We start from the raw sequence: 12,240 nt of genomic DNA on the forward strand, positions 1-12,240 counted from the left end.
GAGTCTTTGAGGAGGATTAACTAATACATTGTACATTTTGAATTGTTTAAATGAACAGCCAGTATAATCTATGCTGTAAAAATAATTTTACAGCTCTAGAAAACAATGGCATGAGTAATTTAAGTCTCCATGATCACAGTAGCTCTACTATAAGCAAGTTTAAATCTGGTTCTAACTTGTGTGGATAACTGTGTGACCCAGAAACAATAAAAGTTTTAACTTGTTTAGGTTTCTGCAAATTAATAAAAAAGTATTGATTGTTGTATTAGAATGCAGATAAAGGTTCATTGTCTACTTTTTTATCAGGAAAACAGCCATAGAACTAAAAGAGGCAATTGACAAAGGAAAAAGAGGGAAAGGAAAAAGAAGTAAGTATATCTAAAACGAGAGAGGAAATAAACTCCTGTAACTTCTTATGACAAACTAATTTTCATTGTGTAATTAACCACATAGGACAATTTTGTTGGTGAACCGCTTTTTTAAAAAAGTCATTACCATATTCAATTTTATTACAGTATTAAATAAAGTTTTAATTGATTATTGCCAGCTTCTCCACTGAGAGAAATTATATAATAATTCTGTTCTTCATGTCTTCACACAAAACCTGCACACAAAAGCAGGTTGCTCACTAATGAAACTTGATATTCAGGTGATACAGTTATGTGGTTTGACGGAGCCATCCTGGAGAATATAGTAGAATTAATAAAATTTGTTTTCAATTAACCCATGAATTAAAGATAAAATAGAAGATGAGGCAGATAAAGTAATGAAAGGATCTGAGATTTCCATTATGTTGTATAGAGAGAAACAGTCTTTACGGTTTGACTAACCTACTGTAAGTAAAAAGAACTATTATTCAATCCAGCCTGGAAGATCTATAACAAAAAAAGAAAAAAAACCTTTTGCTCTGAATGGACAGTAAGTCCAAAGACCTTTCTGAGGAAATGTAAAGTGTTATAATTTCTTACCACTAATTGTGCTTTGTTAAATAAAAAGTACTGGAGGAAATTGGTAACTGAAATATTTTGGGAATGATGCTTCTTTATCTGTTGTAAATTTGGAGTTGGTGTACAAAAGCAATATTATCCATAACTGTTCAGTGACATCCATAGCTAGTCAGGATGATACCAAAATGACATGCTCACTTGCATTTTGACAACTGAAACTATTTATTTGATGATATCATGCACATTTTATCATTTGCCCCTTGTTCCATTACAAATACCAGTGTATCTGATACCTATCTGGAAAAGGGCTAGAAAACAAAGCTCCTTCTAAATTACTGGTGGCAAGACCATCAGTACAATGGAAGGAGAAAGTAAGTTGTTATAAAAAAGATATATGGAATTTACATGTATAGCATTTACTATAGAAAGGAACATCACAGGTTCTGCAATACATATTTATGTCCTACATAAGAGGTAAAGGCAACAAAAATGGATTTGGGAAACAATATTTGTAACCCGACGTTCACTCAGACACCAGCTAGGAAAAAGGTGTGTTATTTGGGGGGAGGCACCTGGACAAGTAGACCCAACAGCAGAAACAGATGAAGGCATTGCTGTTAAGAAAGCACTGATTACAGACAGAGCACCTGGAAAGATAATAGCAGAACCGGTTTGAATAAACAGGTGGGGAAGATTGTAGAAAAACATGTCGCTGCAGAAGAAGTAAATACAGAACTGGAAAAGTTAAAATTATGGCTGCTGAAAATATGCAGACGCAACAGTAGAAAATTCAGTAGTAAAAGGATTAATAAAAGTTTCAGTTGAGGCAATGGAAGAAAAAAAATGACTGCTGTTAAGAAGGTAGAATACCAATCATAGAAAGAATGGCCAGCCATAGCTGTTGTTGATAATATGGGATAACTACAGAACCAACAGATAATGAATTTGAAAGGGAATAATTGAAAAAGCTCTTGTTTTTTTTAAAAAAGCATTGCTTACAGCTCCAAATGAAATTTCTCAAGGGGATGTTGAGAAACTGCATGAAATAAAAACAAGAAAAAGATGGAAGTTGCTGCTAAGTTAAGAAAGAAGGACAATAAAGATGATGAAGAGACAGAAGGATTAAGTAAGGATCCCTTATGTGAAGAAGATAGAATTATGGTTGAAAAGGAGACTGAAAAACTGACTTAGGATATGCTAAGAACTGGCAAAAGCAATGTAGGCAGGACATTAAAGAAGTTCAACTTTATCTTGCTTAGGCTTACTTAAAATTAGGAGAAGTTGGAGTCAAATCTGAGAACTACAAGTTGTTGGTCTGTACTTTGGATTTGATGATAAAAAGGTATGCATGTAGGCAGATGTGTACACCTGTCAGAAGGAATTGAAAAAGGTAAAACAATAGCAATCCCACATCTCTTGTCAAATTGAAAGAAAGAAATCTAGAGAAAGAAGATGATGAAGCTCAGAAATCTGAACCAGAACAGGATGTCAGTAGTGGGAAATAAGATTGTAAGAAGATAAATAAAACAAAAAAGCAGAAGAAGCAGGTATGTAGGAAAACGTTGTGATTGATACTATATCTGCATATAACAGTATTCTGTTTATACCTCATATCCTGGAAGGATAGCAGTGTTAAACTTGTGAGGGAAAGAAGGGAGACATGATAAAGGATATTTTGTTAGAAGCAAGTAACCAGTTAACTAGCTACCTTATTATAAGGATGGGAACCTTAAGCTAGGCTTAGAGGAGATAAGAAAAGAAGGAATTAACAGTTGGGCAGAGCAGAAAGAGTGAAAAGAAAAAGAAGTATTTCCAAAACAAAAGTCAGTAGCCTTTTACAACAAGCCAAACTTTAATTCTGTAATTAAGCCAAAGAAGTCGGCTTGCTAGTCTATCTCTTTAAAGTGAAACAGTTTATCATATTCTACATTACCAGTTCATGCACTTTTATTATTAAATAAAGTTTTAATTGATCAACTTTTGGAAAACAGAATGTAATATCATCCCCTCACATCTAAGATGCTATGGAAAATAAAATAATGTTCTAGAAAAGAGGTGACCATTTCAATATAGGATCAAATTTCAGTATTCTAAGTGTATCAAGTTTTGGGTAGGGTGGAAGAGATTATGATACTTCTAAACAAATCTTTGTTTTGACACATGGACATATTGCTCATTTTTCCAAACAACATACAGTATTAGTCTAGGAATTTCTGGTTTCAAGTTCTTCAAAATAAAGCTGGAATAAAAAATGTAATAAAGGTTTTATTTATTATGTCACAATAGGATAAACAAAACCTCCCCCCACCTCCCATATCTAATGAAACATCTTTTCTCTTACTCTACATAATTACTACAGACAGAGAGTCCCGTCTTTCACTGCATCTGGCCTATGTATCACAAGTCTTTGCCAAATCATGTTTTCTGTCTAGTATCATTTTGGTCCATAATTCCACATAAAACAAAATAAAATGTAATCCAGACATGCTGGCTTCTTCCCAATTCATACTCTGTAAAAAATTTATATACTGTATGACAGATGGAAAACAAAGACATGTTATCCAATTTAGGTTATGTATTACTCATTATTTAACTATTTCAGGTAGCAGTGGCATTGTGTTGAAATTAATGCTTTTAATATGCATCTAGGAGCTGAACCTTTGTTTAATTAAATTAAATCATAAGATCTGGAGTAATTTGAACCAAAACTAATGCTGGCATTAAATCTACTGGCCATTTTGGCTTAAATATTTATTGGTATCTCTCAAAATATACCAGAAATAGATTTGACATGCCAGTTAATTGTCCAACAAACCAATAATCTTTTATTTGTCCATGACCAAATGTTCCAAGAATGCCACAGTACAGACAGAAGCTTTTTAATTTCAATTGTCAACAAAGGTAGTTGTGCAACTGGTAAAATATTGGCCTAGGTTCAAATCTAATTCACTCATGAATTCTACTACAGTAGTGACACTTTCGGCCACATAATGAGAAGACAGGACACCCTGGAGAAGATGCTGATGCTGGGGAGAGTGGAAGGCAAAAGGAAGAGGGGCTGACCAAGGGCAAGGTGGATGGATGATATTCTAGAGGTGATGGACTCGTCCCTGGGGGAGCTGGGGGTGTTGACCGACAGGAAGCTCTGGCGTGGGCTGGTCCATGAAGTCACGAAGAGTCAGAAGTGACTAAACGAATAAACAACAACAAACAAAAGTGACACTTTCACTATTTTCACCCCATATCCTCAAAGCGATTGTTGTGAGGATGAAAAGAACTTTTAGTTAAAGATAGAATAAGCACAATGCTAATGTTCAAAATCAACATAAATATTTTACAAATACAGCTGTTTGAAAATTGTTGATATTAATGTATGTCATAGAAATGCATAATGTTTGACAATATACAACAGTGTACATCTTTTTTAACCAATCAATTCACTCTAACCAGCAACCATCCAGCATTGGAATGGTTATAATGGCATTCTGTCCACTAAAAGGCATATTCACTACTTTGCTCTAGCGTATACCACTGGCAGAAAACCTTTCTGCCAGAAGGAATACAAAGACCCTGAGGTCCTATTGTGTGCTTGATTCAACCATATCTGTCTCCTCTGTCATGTATTCATTAGAGAAGGAAATATTATTGCTATTGTAATAAAGTATTGGACTAAGACTAGGGAGAACCAGGTTTATTGTCTGTCTGTTTACTTATTTATTCAGTTTTTATCCTGCCACAACCTCACAACTCTCAGTGGTTACAGTGTCACAGTAAAAGCAGTAACAATGGAATTAAAGCAGTATAACAATATTGTATAAACACTGTACAATCCAAATTGCAAAACCAAAGTAGGAAGGAAAAATAGTAAGACCAACAAGAGGAGCAGCTGATGCTACTGAAAGCCTCTTTAAAAAGTTGAGTAACTTTAATAACTTCCTAAAAGCTGCTAGGGAAACGGCCAGTTTGATCACTGTGGGCAGCCCATTTTGTAGTGTTGGTGCTTCTACACAGAAGCAGCACCTTCTAACTTCAGCTCCCTGATAACTTGAAAGGGTGGCACAACAAGCATGATATAATGGTCAGGCTGAATCTAGCAGGTGCCAAGCCATGATGGACTTTATAGGTGAACACCAGAACACCACAAGCTCAAGTTTACACTCAACCCAAACCCTACACAGCCTTAAATTATCCTTAGCTGTATAGGTGTTCTTTCCTTTATCCTGACAAGGTTTTGCCATTAATACAGTATTATGCCCTTCATCCAAACACTCTGGCTTGGAGATAACCCACTCACTATCTATTGAGGACATGGCCTCATCACAATGGAGCAGCCTCCTCGAGGAAAGCAAATCACTGAGATGCATAGATGACCCTCAGTGACCCATAAAGGGGCATCAACCCAGTATTTGTTGGACACTTCAGGCTAGTACAGGAATGTATTACTTTCCTGTCCTTGACCTGTGTCTTCCAAAGCTATTCTGCTTTCAGCAACCAGACTGTCTGGTTCTTTCAAATCATACCTCCCAGGTCTCCAAGTTGATTCTTGGCTTATAAACCTGGATCAGCCAGAAAGCAACTGACTAACTGAAGCAGTTGGGGAGCTGTACAGTGAAGTGGGAGGGTGCTCTCCATTCACCTGTCTCCACACCTGGATATTTTCCTGCTAGTTGATGATGTTTGGTAGGAGAGGAATGAAACAAAACTGAGAAAGTCATTTATTCCTGCTGTGGCTGATTTATGAATTTAGTGGTGGTATTCATGACAAGAAATTCTAAATATCCATTTATGTACCACTTAATTTAAAGACTTCGTGTGTGTCATGTCTTTTAAAATAATATGTGGTCTTTCTCATTATATGCTAATTGTTCTAGCTTGGAATATTCATCTTGCTTTGTGTTTTTTGTTTTTTTTTAAGCAGCAAGAATTAGCAGAACAAACGTATGTTTCACAACCTGCAAATGTTTACATTTAAAGTGTGTGTGTGTGTGTGTCTGTATTCCATCCTTCTCTCCTGACTGTATATTAGACTATGCATCTAGCCATTATTCATTTATACCTTCTACAGATACTAGAATGTGGTATACTTTTACCAATGAGATTCTAAAGGAAGAGGAATAAAAAATCCAACTTCCCTTTCATATTAAAAACAATAGTAAACTGCCAGTGGAGGGAGCTCCAGTGCCACTGTGCCATGTCCATAACTGGATTTGATGCTGGAATGATAATCCTAAAATTAATGTAACTTTAATGGAAAGCCAAAGAGGAAATAATATAAACCATTGAATGCCAGTCATTATTACTGTTAGAAAAAACAAAATCTATGTGATATTGATATTTTGGCTAGAGATGCAAAAATATTAACATATTTTATGAAATAAATGAAAACTTGGAAGGAAGGCTTGTGGTTTCCTTCCAAGCCACAATGGTAACCGAAAGCATTTATACTGGATTATCCTGAGCATCATAGCACTTGGGCAACAGGATGACGATCTGGTCAGCAAAAGAAGTAGAGACCAGAACCCATTTATCTCTCTCTATCATATGATTAATGTTGATTTTTGATGCTGTAGTGCTTATAAGAGCTGATTTTTCTCATGCTTTATATTTAAAGTATAAAAATGCCAAGTGTTGCTAAAGAAATACTATGTGCTATGTTCTAAAATTGCAAATAGTTGTACTTATCCTACCTAACTGAAATCACTGCTAGCACCTTACACTTACTCTGGCAGTTATTGTAGCCTTGGACCTGCAAAGACCAAAAAGAGCTGTTAGAGCTTTTATGCTGTCACCTGTTGCTTGGAGTTAATGTTACACCATACCCAATTTGGAACTGCTGCCCTTTGCTGGATCAACATGCAACAACATGTTGACTTGCAAGGTAGTCAATTAATTAGAAATCCTAGCTTGCTCAGAACTTCAGCAGCTTGCTTGAGATAAACCAAGCTTAGCTTATGTTTGTGGTATACTGTCCAAAATATGTCAGCCCTTGGTACTGTCTTTTTTATTATTAACAGGATATGCTACTTGAGGCAGAAATGCAACTAAGGCTAGTAATCTAGTATATACTTTATCTATCTGTGAGAAGTAAGCTGAAAGCCAGCCAGTAGTTATTAAGGCAGTTGCTATTAGGCCAGAGCTGGCACATAAGCACTCAACAACTGCTTTCCTTCAGGGCTACTAAGTACCATGTATAGACTCCAATAAAGACTGGAAACAATTGGCTATGGGTTTGAACCACTGTGGATATAAGAGGCGCTTGCATGTTTACACTGGCAGTGGAAAATCAACTTTCATTAGATTTTATTCTTGTTTGCAATAATGATTCTTATCTAGTCAAACGGTGTCTGTGAGACTTCTGTCAAACCCCAGCCTAGAAAACAAGGAAGTCAATGATATACTGTGCAGTTCTGTTTGGGAGATTCTGACATTATGTGAAAGCCCCCGTTGACAAAAGCTATGATAAGTAATGGAGATCAATATCTATGGCCAATCTGGTGACAACTAACATATGGGAGATTGCAACTTAGAATGTAAGAGGAGTAAATGAACATGCATTAATGAATGAAAGAAAAAAATGTAGTGGGAAAGATTAAATAGATATGAACCAAGGTACCCTGATCTTATAGAATGGAAGTAATGTGTACATGCATATAAATGAAGGGGTAGATTCAATTATGAACAAAAGGGTTAAACATTATGTAGATAGCATGAATGGATAGGTGGAATAAAAACAAGAGAATATAGAACACATGCTTGAATTATACAGAGACCCAGGAAACAGTGAAAATTGTGATTGATAAGTATCTGTTTATAAAAAGGATGGGTGGTTTCAAATATACAGTAGTATTTGGTTTAAGCATAAATCTATTCATATTAACATGTGAAAAAAGAAATGAATCAAAAAGCATGGTTGATTTGATGTTTATAATGAAAGATTGAGAGAATTAGCAAATTATGCAATGGTAAAGAGAGGTTTTGAATGTGGGACAATCCATTATTCAGGTCAGATAGTTTATTACATTCATGATCGTAACAAAAAAAGTCATGACTCCAACACACAATCAATCCTTAACAGTTAGTTAAAAGACTGAAAACATTTACTGTATACAATATCATGATGACAACAACTTACATGGACAACTTTTAAAATGCAATGAAATAAAATAATTAACTTGTCAAATAAATGGTCAATCATTTGTTTCCTTACAACACAGGCTTTAAGCAGAATTTGGCAATTTTAAAAATAACATCATTATTAGAATCTGTGAAACAACTGAGATATAAAATCTATCTGATCTATCAGGAACTCTACCAAGAACTGAAGCTTTATAAAGGCAATAAATGTCATCGTAAAATGGACGTTATAGCAGCAGATGAGATGCAGATTCAGCTGCTTCTAAATGATAAAGGCAGAACCTTTCAGCAAAGGGATTATGTCAGTATCTTCCCCCCAGTCAAGCTGGAGCACTGAACTGAGCTAAGGTGAAACTTTTTGGTATTTTGCAATATCAAGACTTTTAGCTAGGACAAACTTTCCTTAGGTTTTCCTTTTGAAAACAGAAAAGGTCTTAGCATTCTCTCTCTTAAATCAATACCTGTTATAAAAAATAATAAAGGGGTAATAAATCAATAAATAAATTTCTCATATTCTAATTTCTTTAGTCTGGAAACATCCAAAGATTGTAAGACTAACGTAGACACACCACTATTGTGTAGTTTCATCTCAAAGTCTTGAGTGAAGGTATCCAGGAGAAACTAGGCTGTGAGGTCCTCTGGACAGGATGTCAGTTTAAGCCAATAAATGATCTTGCTTATTCAGATACTACTGAAATAAATTCAGTCTCCAAAACTTTAGGGATATAATGACGGATCCAAAGATAGCTTCAAAAACTTGTATTGAATTACCTGCAGGAGGACACAAATCTATGGACCATGTAACAGTTGGCAATTGCCTTGTCTTGAAAGACCCTAATTGCAGAGGAAATATACAAACTTCCATTTGAGGGAGAAAACAAAAAATAACCAAGAACACCCCTGAGAATTGTAGTCATGCAACTCTGAGCAGACTCTGTAATATATACAATAAAAGCCCTTCAGGAGCTTGAGGCTTGGAAAACAGCACCTAAATATTTGCACATCTTAACTGCCTCTATCTTCTGACTGTTAATCTGCCCACCTTAAAGAAAATCATGACTTGGGTCTTAGAATATTTAATAGTAAGCTTTTCTTCACAGCAACAATCAGCATAAGAGGGACCATGCTTATTAATCACACATTGCACATTGCACAAAGACCTGATATATTTTAGTTTTACCTTAGTTGATCTGTGACTCCACCCATGATTTCTCATTTAGCTCAGACTCTGACACCAACAGTGTGGCACATGGTGATGTTTCCAATGAATTATCCATGCCTTGGTTACATCTTGTCTTGACTATTGAGTGTACTTTATCTGAAGCTGTCTTAAAAAATGTCCAGAAGTTCCAAATGTTGCAAAATGTGGTAACTAGACTGCTGACTGATGCCTGAGCTGCATAATGTCTATACTGAAAAATCTGCCTTGGCTGTAATATATTTACCAGGCACAATAAAAGATGATGGTGGTCTTAAACTTTAAAGCCCTAAACAGCTTAGGGCCTTGCTATCCAACTATCTTTCATTGTGAACAAAAGAAAAAAATAGCAGACAGATGTGTAAACAATTTTCCTCATTTCTATATCAGCAGTGCATTTAAATTGTTCAGTTTCCCAGCCCATCATTTGGATTGTTCTGTGAGCATGAAAGCAAGTACTAATTTATTTAACTTGGTTATAAAGCTATTGTCTCAATGAGTAGAAAAAACTGACTTACACTCTTTGGGCTTAGAAACTAAGCAGAGTTGGGCCTGGTTAATACATGGATGGGAAATCAGCACAGAATATTATAGTTGTATATTAAATTGGAAAGCTGTAGGAACAGCCCAGAAAAACTACTCTGTACTGTTGTAAAAACCCTCACACAGACATTTAGAGAAAGTTCAGCTCAAAAGATATTTTACATTTTTATGTTTATGCCCAAATATAAATGAATGGCAAATATAATGGTATAATTAGTGATTTATATCTGGGACTAGGCTAATATTATTATTTTAAAAACTCTGGTCCTTATTGTAACATTGGGGTAAAGTTATTCTGTTATATTTTCTGTTAATTCCATGAAATGGATGCTCATTTTAATTATTTTCTTATTGTATCAAAACAATTAATTATAGAGCTTTAGCAATTTTATAATGACAAATTATTCTTTAAAAATGGGTCATAAGCTAGATGACTGATTATTCCTTATAATGGTTTCTTTGTACTGATCTTATTTATTGATGCTGCTGTACCAGAAATAACTTAATTGACAATAATTCTACTAAATTGGCTCTAATAAAAATTGACCCTTCTTAGGTTATTTATTTATGGATAAACTGTATAGAAACTATTTTGTGTCCTCAAAAAAGAATTCTGTTTTAGTGCATTAATTTCAGTGACACATGCATTAGTCTTTTTCCTCTTTCCAGTTTTTTAATGAAGTGTTACTTATAAGAAACATTTTTCTTATAAAAAGTGGTAGCTTCATTTTGTTATTGAATGACTTTCCAGTTTCTTTAACTTTAAGCTTTAGTTCTCCAGACTGATATTAAATAATGGCAACCCTTAAAATAGGAAAGTGCATAAATAGATGAGAAGCTCCAAAGTTCAAACTGAAATAGTTATTTTGTTTGTTCAGCTGCATGTATCATGGTAGGTCTGAGCTCACTGCATATTTGGTGTATTTATAAGCCACTCCACTTAAAACTTATCTTTTATAACTATGCATTGTTTAGTATTGGTGATGGAAGAATTATCTTTAACAACTGAAAGAGTGCTTGATTGTTATCAGTGTCTCAACAGTATGAAGGGAATTTCTATAATTTTTCTGATAGGGAAAGCACTTCAGATGAAAACCTCACAACCATTGTAATTTGACTGGGTCAAATTATACTGGTTACAGTATATTTAAATGTTTAATATCTAAGCTATTTCACAGATGTGGGGCTCTTGATAAATCTAGCCCATGTCAGTGCTACAAATCCTTCCTTCCTTCCTTCCTTCCTTCCTTCCTTCCTTCCTTCCTTCCTTCCTTCCTTCCTTCCTTCCTTCCTTCCTTCCTTCCTTCCTTCCTTCCTTCCTTCCTTCCTTCCTGTTGCAAAGCCAGGGCAAAAATTGTAGTTCTTACTTTCATTTTCAAAGATGTAGCTTATTTTGAAATTAAGATAATATTTGGCTTTAAATATTTAAATTTAGTCTATTTAGTTCCACATAATTCATGAATTAATGAGATTCATTATTGGTCATCCACTAATTGCCAAATCATGGTTTAGCACTGCATATGAACTAGCCATTAGCTGAAGTTGATCGCTTGATTCATAGAAATCTGCTTAGGTCTAAAATACAATAGATAAATACTCTAGAAGAAAGGAGTATTTTCTTATACATTACTTCCTAATGGTTTTCAAGGACAGCAGATGTGTAATAATATGACCTGAAGGTTACCAAAGTTTGTTTATTTTGAGATAAATTAATAAAAGATGCCATACTTAGTCCTTTTTATTGGTTTTACTGAGAAAATGCTTAGAAGTTTCATTCTTACATAGTGAACTTAGTGTATAGTATCTACTATGTTTGGTAGCACTGCAAGATTTTACTGTTAAGAGTGAAAATCATTTTCTAACTTCATCATGCAACCTTTCCTTTCCTAAAGTACAATCTTGCATTTTTGTAAGGCAAACCTGGAACAGTTTTCCACTATTTGAAGTATTAACATCTTTATCCTCTCATACAAATATTTTGGATTAGATTTGTACAAAATCACTATGGTAGTTACAGTATATACATCTTGAAGGGTGAACCAGATAAGTTTCACTGTTGACAAAGAAATTTTGCTGAGAAATTATTTTTCTCTTTCATTAAGATTACATGGAGTCAATGAAAAGTAGAATTTCACTCATGACCACACTGTTAGGTGGTACTGTGAACACAATTACTTTTTCTCTCTTTTTTCACACCATTTTGTAAATGCCACATTTTTTCCCCTGAACGTTATGTCCTTCCTTCCTTCCTTCCTTCCTTCCTTCCTTCCTTCCTTCCTTCCTTCCTTCCTTCCTTCCTTCCTTCCTTCTTTTCTTGAACCTGGTGCACTTTTACAGCATCGAGGGATACATCCTTACTGTAATAAAAACAAAGGAACTGAAAATCTGACTTACTAAAGATTTCCCACTTCTACTACA

This window comes from Candoia aspera, chromosome 5 (genome assembly GCF_035149785.1).
Source record: "Candoia aspera isolate rCanAsp1 chromosome 5, rCanAsp1.hap2, whole genome shotgun sequence".
NCBI classification, from domain to species: Eukaryota; Metazoa; Chordata; class Lepidosauria; order Squamata; family Boidae; genus Candoia; species Candoia aspera.